This window comes from Mirounga angustirostris, unplaced genomic scaffold (genome assembly GCF_029215605.1).
Source record: "Mirounga angustirostris isolate CCGP_5_RB_7025 unplaced genomic scaffold, mMirAng1.0.hap1 SCAF_6, whole genome shotgun sequence".
In the NCBI taxonomy this organism is placed as follows: domain Eukaryota; kingdom Metazoa; phylum Chordata; class Mammalia; order Carnivora; family Phocidae; genus Mirounga; species Mirounga angustirostris.
In genome coordinates this window covers 136,750,601-136,759,756 of record NW_026991714.1, presented here as the reverse complement: position 1 = coordinate 136,759,756, position 9,156 = coordinate 136,750,601, and the positions used below count along the sequence as shown (strand labels likewise).

The following is a 9,156-nucleotide window of genomic DNA, read 5'->3' as shown; positions in this document are numbered from 1 at the left end:
TCATGACCTGAGCCGAAGGCAGTCGCTTAACCAACTGAGCCACCCAGGCGCCCGGTTTTTTGTTTTCTTATTATTGACTTTATTTATTATTGACTTTTAAGGGTTATTCATATATTCTGGATATAAATCTCCTTTCAGAAATACAATTTGTAAATATTTTCTCTCATTTTGTTGCTTTTCTTTTATTCTCTTAGCTATCTTTTAAAGAACAAAGGTTTTAAACTTTGTTGAAAACTAATTTATCATTTTTTTTCTTTTATGGATTATGCTTTTGATGCGGTATCTAAAAACTCTTAACCAAGTGCTCACTTTGGCAGCACATATACTATAACTGGAACCATACAGAGACAATTAGCACGGCCCCTGCGCAAGGATGGCATGCAAATACGTGAAGCATTCCATATTAAAGAAAACCAAAAAGCAAAAAAACAAAACTCCTAACACGAAGTCATTAAGGCTTTATGTTTTCTTCTGGACATTTTATAGTTTATAAAGTTTATTGTTTTAGATACTACATTCATGTTAACTTTTGTATATGGTGTGAGGTATGGATATCCAATTGTTTCAGTATCATTTGTTGTAAATATTATACTTTCTCCACTGAAATGCCTTCACATCTTTGTCAAAATGTTAGCTGTCCATGTGTGCATGCATCTGTTTCTGAATTCTGTTTTGTTCCATTGAAGTATTTGTTTGTCAGTGTGCTAATACCACACTGTCTTACTTACAGTTTTATAATAAGACTTGAAATCAGTCCTTTATCTTCATTCTTTTTCAGAGCTATTTTGGCTTTTTGGAACAATCACTGTTTAGCCACATGCTTGAGGAGACTTCTGCAGACCTCTGGGATGCTCTGTCAGTTCAGCTCTCTCCTCTCCTGTAGTCTGTCCCTTAACTCTAACCGCCTTGGTGTCCCCAGACTCTCAGCTTTGTCTCCTCAACTCAGCCCATTAGCTTCTGACAGGTGGCCTTGCCCTATGCCATGTCCTGGAAATGCTCTCAAGGCAGGAAGCGGGGGCAATCATAAGGCTCGCCTAATTTGTTTCTTGTCCCTCAAGGGTTATTTTTCTCTTTTGCCTGATATCCAGTGTCTTGTAAACCATTGCTTCATAGATTATGTTTGTTTTTTGGTTCAGGATGGCGGGTAAAATTGTTACTCCATCTTGGCTGGAGTGAAGCCTCAAATATGGCTATATTTGCAAGTAGTCTTCTACAGGAGATATAAAAAATCGAGATACTAATTACTCTTGCTTTTCTATTTTGGCTTTGATCATTGGGTGAGCATCTATACCTCAATGTGGAAATAGTCTTAAGACATTTGGCCCAGCAATGGCTGGGTCAAAACAACAAACTTTAATTGTTCAAATTCCCATGGAATTGAATGACAGCAAAATATTTGGTAACTTGTGGGCATAAGGTGTGTCTGATACAACAGACATAACAGTGCATTTCCTAGAAATGTGGCTTGCCAAGGTCAGTTCAATTCTACAAGGCAAAGGGGTGTGATATAGTCTGTTGTTTGGAAAACTGAAGTAGTTCAGCCTGGAGAAGCATATGTAGTATGTGTGGTGGGGAGGATGAAAGAGAACTGAAGGGATCAAGGGGAATTATTTAAAGAAAAGGCTAGAACAGTATGCAGAGTCTAGACATGGTAGTACAAGCACCCTTGTACACAGAGTTATGGAATTTGGATTACACTGAAGGCAATGGAGAATCTGATGGGTTTTAAGGAGTTTAGTGACATTCATACTTTAGAAACACTATTTTGGAAGAAGGGTATGGGCAATGCTTGAACAGGATTTGGGTATAATCATGCAATATGCAAGAGATTCATTAGGTGGATGTTGGAATGGTTCTACTGAGGATTGAGGAAAACTTCAGAGAAGCACTAACATGGGTTACAGAAAAGCAGATGAGTTTAAGAGATATTTAAGAGACAAAGTCAGTAGAACTTTGGAATGGTGTAAACATATTTAGGGACTGGAAGGTGATAGGGAGAGAGGAATCAAGGATGACTACTGGGTTTTTGACTTAAATAAATGGGAGAAGTTGGAACAATTGAACAAAGGGATGAGTGTGTGTGTGTCCACATATGTATCAACAGACCCTCATGTGATAATTTGCTTTTTCTTAGACATTTCAGTTATCAAGTCTCTCTCAGTTACATCACATACATCCAACTCATATTGGCTTAAGGAAAAAAGGAAATTTAGTGGCTCTCATAATCAAAAAGTCTGGGGTATCTTGCTTCATGTATATCTGAATCCAGGTGTTTAGTAATCTGAAATTGTTACTCTTCTTCTTTTGGCTCTGATTTTCTCTGTGTTGACTTTGTTCTCTGAGAGCCTATTTGTGTGTGTTTATGTGTGTGTGGTGGTGGCAACTGTGTCTTCCATTCTATCAGTTAAGTAACCTCAAAGGAAAGGGAATGGATCTTTATCAATGGTTCCAAGTAAGAGTGATGAAATGGACTTTCACTGCATCTCTCTGACCCATGTACCCAACCCTAAGTCAATCACTACGTCCAGGGAGATAGATTATTCTGATTGGCCAGAGTAGGAGCGCGTGACACCTCCAGAAATCTGGGTAGTGGGGTCAACCACACCAGAATCACATAGACTGAGTGTGATTCACCTTCCCACCCCTTCCAAGGAAAACTGAAGTGCTACCACAAGAATGTGACTAGGTGCTGAGCAGGCAAAAACAGCTTCTGTCTCCCATAATTTACTACTAGTTCTAGAGCAGCACCTGCACATCTGATGGATGAAATTAACTTCGGCCACTCTTGAGATCTGCCTCACATCTGTTTCTCCATCACAGTAGCCTGTTTCCTTGTCACTGGGAATTGTGACTTCTTTCAAAGAGGGAAGATTGATTGTGTACATTGTTACCATGCCTCCCTACAGTGGAGCTGGCTTCAAATGATTTTCAGACAACCAAGGAAAGAATCCATATCCCCAGTCTGTATTCATAGTGTGAACTCAATATGACTAATAAAATGCCTCCTGAATAACAATGCCATATTGGCAATTACATTTATGGGATGTGCATAGAAATAACAGAACTGCACAGTTTCCCTGAGACTGGAACTGTGAGAATTAGCAGGCACCTGAGGAATCATCCAACTCAGTGTTGTTCACACTTTCAAATTCTAGGACCGTTTTTAACATTGCTTTTTCTACCTCCACATGAGAGCATTTTATTCAGATGCTTGCATGGATTCAAGAACCTCTGATGATGGTTTTCTGCCACTTTGGGAACCCTTGATCTCATTCAGCCACCCTCATTTTAACAATTAAGGAAATTAAAAGAAATCGGTAATGAAGAGAAGTGATTTACACAAAGTCACATGGCAGAGCTAAAACAAGAACCTGTGTAACTTGGACTCTTCTAATTTTGAGGTTTTTCCACTACAGTTGACCCATGAACAATGCAGGAGTTAAGGAGTCCATCCCCCACCCCCCCACAGTTGAAAATCCACATATAACTTTGACTCCCCCAAAACTTAACTACCAGTAGCTTACTGTTGACTGGAAGTCTTACTGATAACATAAACAGTCAGTTAACTATTATAGGTATATGTATTGTGTACTGTTCTTACTGTAAAGTAAGCTAGGGAAAAGAAATTGTCATTAAGAAAATCATAAGGAAGAGAAAATACATTTACAGTACTGTACTGTGTTTATTGAAAAAAATCTGCATGTAAGTTGACCCACGCAGTTCAAACCCATGTTGTTCAAGGGTCAACTGTGTATCAAGCTAAACCTGTTGCATGTTCCATCAATAGAGAAAGACTTGGTGTCTTAAAACATACTGACATTGAGGAAGAATTGCTAGAGTAATTTTTAGGCAAGTTAGGCTTTTTCATTTTGTTTCTTTCCTTCCACTTTTCGGAAGAAACCCATCCTTGCTTTCTGTGTTTAATAAAAAGGGAAAGGGACCTGCCCTGTGTTCAACATTTACTCTGAAGTTCTTTAATCTTCCTGACAATTCTGTCAAGTAGCTAGTATGCTTGCCATTTTATAGATTATGGAAGGAAGCTCAGAGAGATTGGAAATTGCCCAGGTTTGCAGTCCACAGTGGGAGGCTTACCAATCATCAGGACTGTGCCCTGTCTGTTCTTTAATGAACATTTTTTTATGGGTAAGCAAGGACACCTCAAAGATGCTGAAAAGGTCATTGGCTATTTATTTAATAGACTGTCAAGGTGACATGTAAACAATAGTAACAACAACAACAACAATAAAATAATCTATAGCACTACATTCTTCAAGGTAAGAATATGCACCTAACCTTTCAGACCTTCAAAAAAAAGGAGAAGGAAGGGGAGGGGGAGAAGAGGGGGAGGGGGAGGAAGAGGAGGAGCATGTGCTGGCTTCTAGGGGCTGTTGACTTTCTAAGAACCTCATCCCCTTACAGCCAATGCAGAGATCAGCAATCTATAGTCTAAAGGTCAAATTCAGTCTACTACCTGTTTTTATAAATAAAGATTTATTGGAATACATCCATATTCATTCATTACCTATTGTCCATGGCTGCTTTTGTGCTACAATGGCAAATTTGAGTATTCGTGATGGAAACTGCATGGTTTACAAAGCCTAAAATATTTACTACCTTGCCCTTTGCAGAAAAGGTTTGCTGACCCCTGGGCTAAAGGAACAGTTTGCAAACTGTATTCTCGAGGGACTTATTAGTTCACCAAAATGGAACTCAAAAGTCTCTTTTACTAGGCTTGGGTGTCAGTGGACAAGGTTATTAGGGCCTAATTTACTTCAAACAGAACAGGTCTGCTTTCATCTCTATTACATATTGAGTTTTCACAGTTGAATCTGTGTTAGGTCAGGGTGATGGATGGACTGGAGACATTAGGTCAGATTCCTGGGGAGTCCTATAAATGTTCGTCTAACTGCTGACCCTGGGAGGAAAATCCAGGTGCCTGTGAAAAGTAAATTTGAGTATTTGGCACTTTTTTTTTTTCCATGACTATGAGAAACAGAAATTCTTCTGCCTACTGCAAAATTGTATTTACTTGAGAAGTCCGAGGCTTCCGAGTGTAATTGTCTTGGGGTTTTACTTAGGAAATATGCCCTGTAATGACCATAAAGTTTGGGTGGATGATAAAAACAGTCCACAGAAATAATATTTTAGAATTGATATTTTGGTTGTGGAGAGTTTGATGATGTAAGAAGTCCCTGAGGCATATTACCAAGGCATTGAAAGTCTGAGATCAAGTTCATAAGAGCAATAACAACCATGAGTACCATTTATGTAGCATTTACTCTATAAAGAGTTCTAGGCACCCTTCAAACACTTCACCTGGATTATTTCATTAAATCCTCAGCACAAACCTATGAGTTAAGTACTACAATTATTTCCACTTAACATATCAGAAGCCTGAGGCTCAAAGTCATACAGTAAAAGAAGGTGGACCTGGGACTATAATCAAGGCTGTCTGACCCTAGCACATGAACTTACCTGTATACTGCTGTCTCAGTAGAATGTTGAGGATTAAGAATGACTACGGCTAGGAGCTGACTCCAGTCCACTCTCAGAGTGTCCAGGACTCAGGAGTCAGAGAACATATTAAGGTCTTCAATCAAATGCCGATATCTGTGTCTATAGAGGCTGAGCCACTGCTTGCCTACTCCAAAATAATTGCAGCAGGAGACAGTGAAGTTTTGTTTTGGTTCCAAGTATGTATAAATTAAAAAATCTGTTTCTTTTGAAAATTTTACAAAAAATATATGACCATGTTTAATATATAGCCATGTAAACAAATAGCCAGAGTTCCTTCTAGGACCTTGGAAGGAGCCCATGAATGTGGGGGGCTCCTGAGGATTAAGCTTTTACAGTGACAGTTGGTTGCTAGCTGGGTATCTGGGGATCACATGATTTTATAGTTTATGAGACCTGTATTAATGTCTATCTTCTCATCTAGAAAGAAATTTTTTAAGTAGAGAATATGTGTAGCTTTGTTTGTTACTTTATTTTATTGTCACCTAGTATATATTCCTTTGTGTTTTCAGGTTCTAGGCTGAGCATTATTTTTTGCCTTCTGTTAGAATCATCTTTCTGAGATGGGGATGGAGCAATCACATCGTATAGGGAAACAAAAGATATTCTGTCTTTCAAACAGGAAAGTTAATGCAAGGAATTGGTTAGCTAAGTGATGGAAGAGCTAAGGTGCCAGAGGATGTTGAAGCACATCAGAATTTAGGAAACAAACTGAGGGTCTCAGAAGGGAGAGGGTTGGGGGGATGGGGTAAGTGGGTGATGGGCATTAAGGAGGGCACATGTTGTGATGAACACTGGGTGTTATATGTAGCTAATGAATCATTGAACAGTACATCAAAAACTAATGATGTACTATATGCTGGCTAACTGAACATAAAAAAAATAATGAAAAGGAAAAAAAGAAGTTAACTACAGAAAACTACTTCCACTCTTAGGGATGGAAGGTCAAAGGATGGAAATGGTTACTAGAGTCAGACTGTAGGATTATCTGACAGGAGACACAGCCATGGCAAGGACTGCCTAGTAGGAACGGGCACCACGAAGGAGGAGCTTCCTGGCTGGTGCTGGAACAATGGAGAAGAGTCATCCTCTGGCAGAGGAGCTGCTTGAGGCAGAGGGAGAAATGTGCTGGCTTCTTTCCTCCTCACACATTCAGTCTTCTCCCAGTGCCTTCTATCAACCCAGAGCCAGTTGGCAAGGGAGCCTTGGAAATATAGTTTTCTGCAATAGAGAACAGAGCAGAATAAAGGTTGGAAATAGAGATGAGAGGAAAAATCTCAGCACAAGTCACAATACACTTAAGGAATGTTATGGGCTAGATTGTGTCACACTCCCTACCCCCCAACACATACGTTGAAATCCTAATTCAGTACCTAGGAATGTGTTTGTATTTAGAGATAGGATTTTTTTAAATTTTATTTTATTATGTTATGTTAATCACCATACATTATATCATTAGTTTTTGATGTAGTGTTCCATGATTCATTGTTTGTGTATAACACCCAGTGCTCCATTCAATACGTGCCTTCTTTAATACCCATCACCAGGCTAACCCATTCCCCCAACCTCCTCCCCTCTAGAGCCCTCGGTTTGTTTCTCAGAGTCCATGGTCTCTCATGGTTCGTCTAGAGATAGGATTTTAAGCAGGTAATTAAGTTAAGATGAGGTCACTGGGGTGGCCCTAATCCAATACCACTGGTGTCCTTATAAGAAGAGGGGATTTGGATACAGATGAGCACAGAGGGAAGATCATGAAGAAGACAGGGAGAAGATGGCCATCTATAAACCAAAAAGAGACCAGAAGAAACCTGTAGCTTCTAGAATCATGAGAAATAAATTTTTGTGGTTTAAGACACCCAGTCTATGGTACTTTGTTATGGCAGCCCAGACAACTGCAACCTCTGGAATATTCCAGGTTACAGTATTCTGAGATATAGTATGGTCTATTATCACCCCTGGAGATTGTCTTTAACACTCAGTGGTTAAACTTGTTGTCCCCAGGGTTCTTTAGCTTCTGAGTTGCAGAAATCATTTGGGTCACTCCTGCAGATGGAAATCTCATCCATCACCATTTAATTCTCCTTCTCTTTCTTGAGGTTCCTAGAGATCTGTGATGTCTCACCCATGCACAAAGTACATCAGTTAGTTGTCTAATTTCAGAAAGTCCTCCCTTATCTGTGGGCCAGAAATCAAAGACATGGTAAAAATTTGCTTCTGAAACTGTCCAACTCCTCAAGGAAAAACAAAAATGCTTTTTGGAGCTACCTCAACTTCTACATGGGAATGGTTAAATGATAAATTCCTTCAGACCAGATGGCAATTTGATGCTTTAGAGGCAAACTGCTACCTTTTCATTTTCCCTTTGCTGCACCACAATTCATGTGGATCAGGACAACAGGAGCAGGAGGAAGAACGTTCTGCATTTTCTCCCCATCTGTTCCTATAAGGTCAGTGTGATAACAATATGGCATTCTCTGCGGGATGACAACACAAGACTTTAGATTCAAACCAGCAGAATCCTATTTCATTATAGGAATTTGTACTGCTAGACCCTGAAGGGAAATGTGGCCAATTCCAGAGCCTGAAAATATGATTACTGAGTCCAATTATGAAATAAAAAGAACATTGTATTTGGCCACAAAATACTAGGACTCAAGGCCTTGCTATGGGGCTTCCCATCTGTGTGACCTTAGGCAAATGACCTTTTCTATCTGGACATGAGGATCTCATCTGTCAAGTGGGAGCAGTACTTGCCCTATTGACAAATTTAAAAAGCTGAGCAAACTGCAAACCTGATAAACCCGAAGAAATCCTCACTGAGATACATAAGAAAACTTTTGAAAATTAAAGATAATGAGATAATATTGAAAGCAGAAAAAGAGAAACAATGCATTACCGACGGGGTGCATCAATTTGAATTACAGAAGATTTCTCATATGAAATCATGGAGGCTAAAAGAAAGCAGCACAATACTTTTCAATTGTCAAAAGAAAAGAACTGTAAATCATGAATTCTATTTCTGGCAAAATTATGCTTCAGGAATGAAGGGAACAAACATTCTCAGATGAAGGCAAACTAAAAGAATTTGTCATTAACAGACCTACCCTTATGACCGGCTAAAGCAACTTCTTCAAGCAGAAAGAAAGTGAGAAAAGAGGAAATCTTGGAGCATCCAGAAGGAGGAAGAGATCATGGAAAGGAGAGAAATAGGAGTACAAACAATAGATTATCCTTTTCCTCATGAGTTTCATAAGTCATATTTGATGACTAAAACAAAAATTACAACACGATCTGATACCCAAGACAATTTTTAAGAAGGTAAAAGGCTTTAAATGCATTTAGGTTTCTACACTACTCAAAATGGTAAGATACTGATACTAGTGGACTATTATGAATCACATACATATATTTGTAATGTTCAGAGCAACCACTAAATAAAATTTTACAGAGATATATTAAAAAATACTATAAATAAGATCGAATCCTAAAATATGTTCAAGTATTCTGAAGGAAGACAAGAAAAAGAAATGAAGAGTAGAGGAAACAAATAGAAAATACTACAACAACAAAAAAGGGCAGACTTAGGCACTAAGATATCAATAATTATATTAAATGGAAATGGTCTAAATATACCAATCAAAA

General features: G+C 38.8%; 1 non-coding gene across 1 annotated transcript; it reads left to right on the top strand.

Annotated features, from left to right (window-relative positions):
- Positions 1–301: 301 nt before the first annotated feature.
- LOC123847201 (U6 spliceosomal RNA) lies at positions 302–408 on the top strand. Its single transcript, XR_006791453.1, has one exon. It is a non-coding gene; the product is annotated as a U6 spliceosomal RNA (small nuclear RNA).
- Positions 409–9,156: the final 8,748 nt, after the last annotated feature.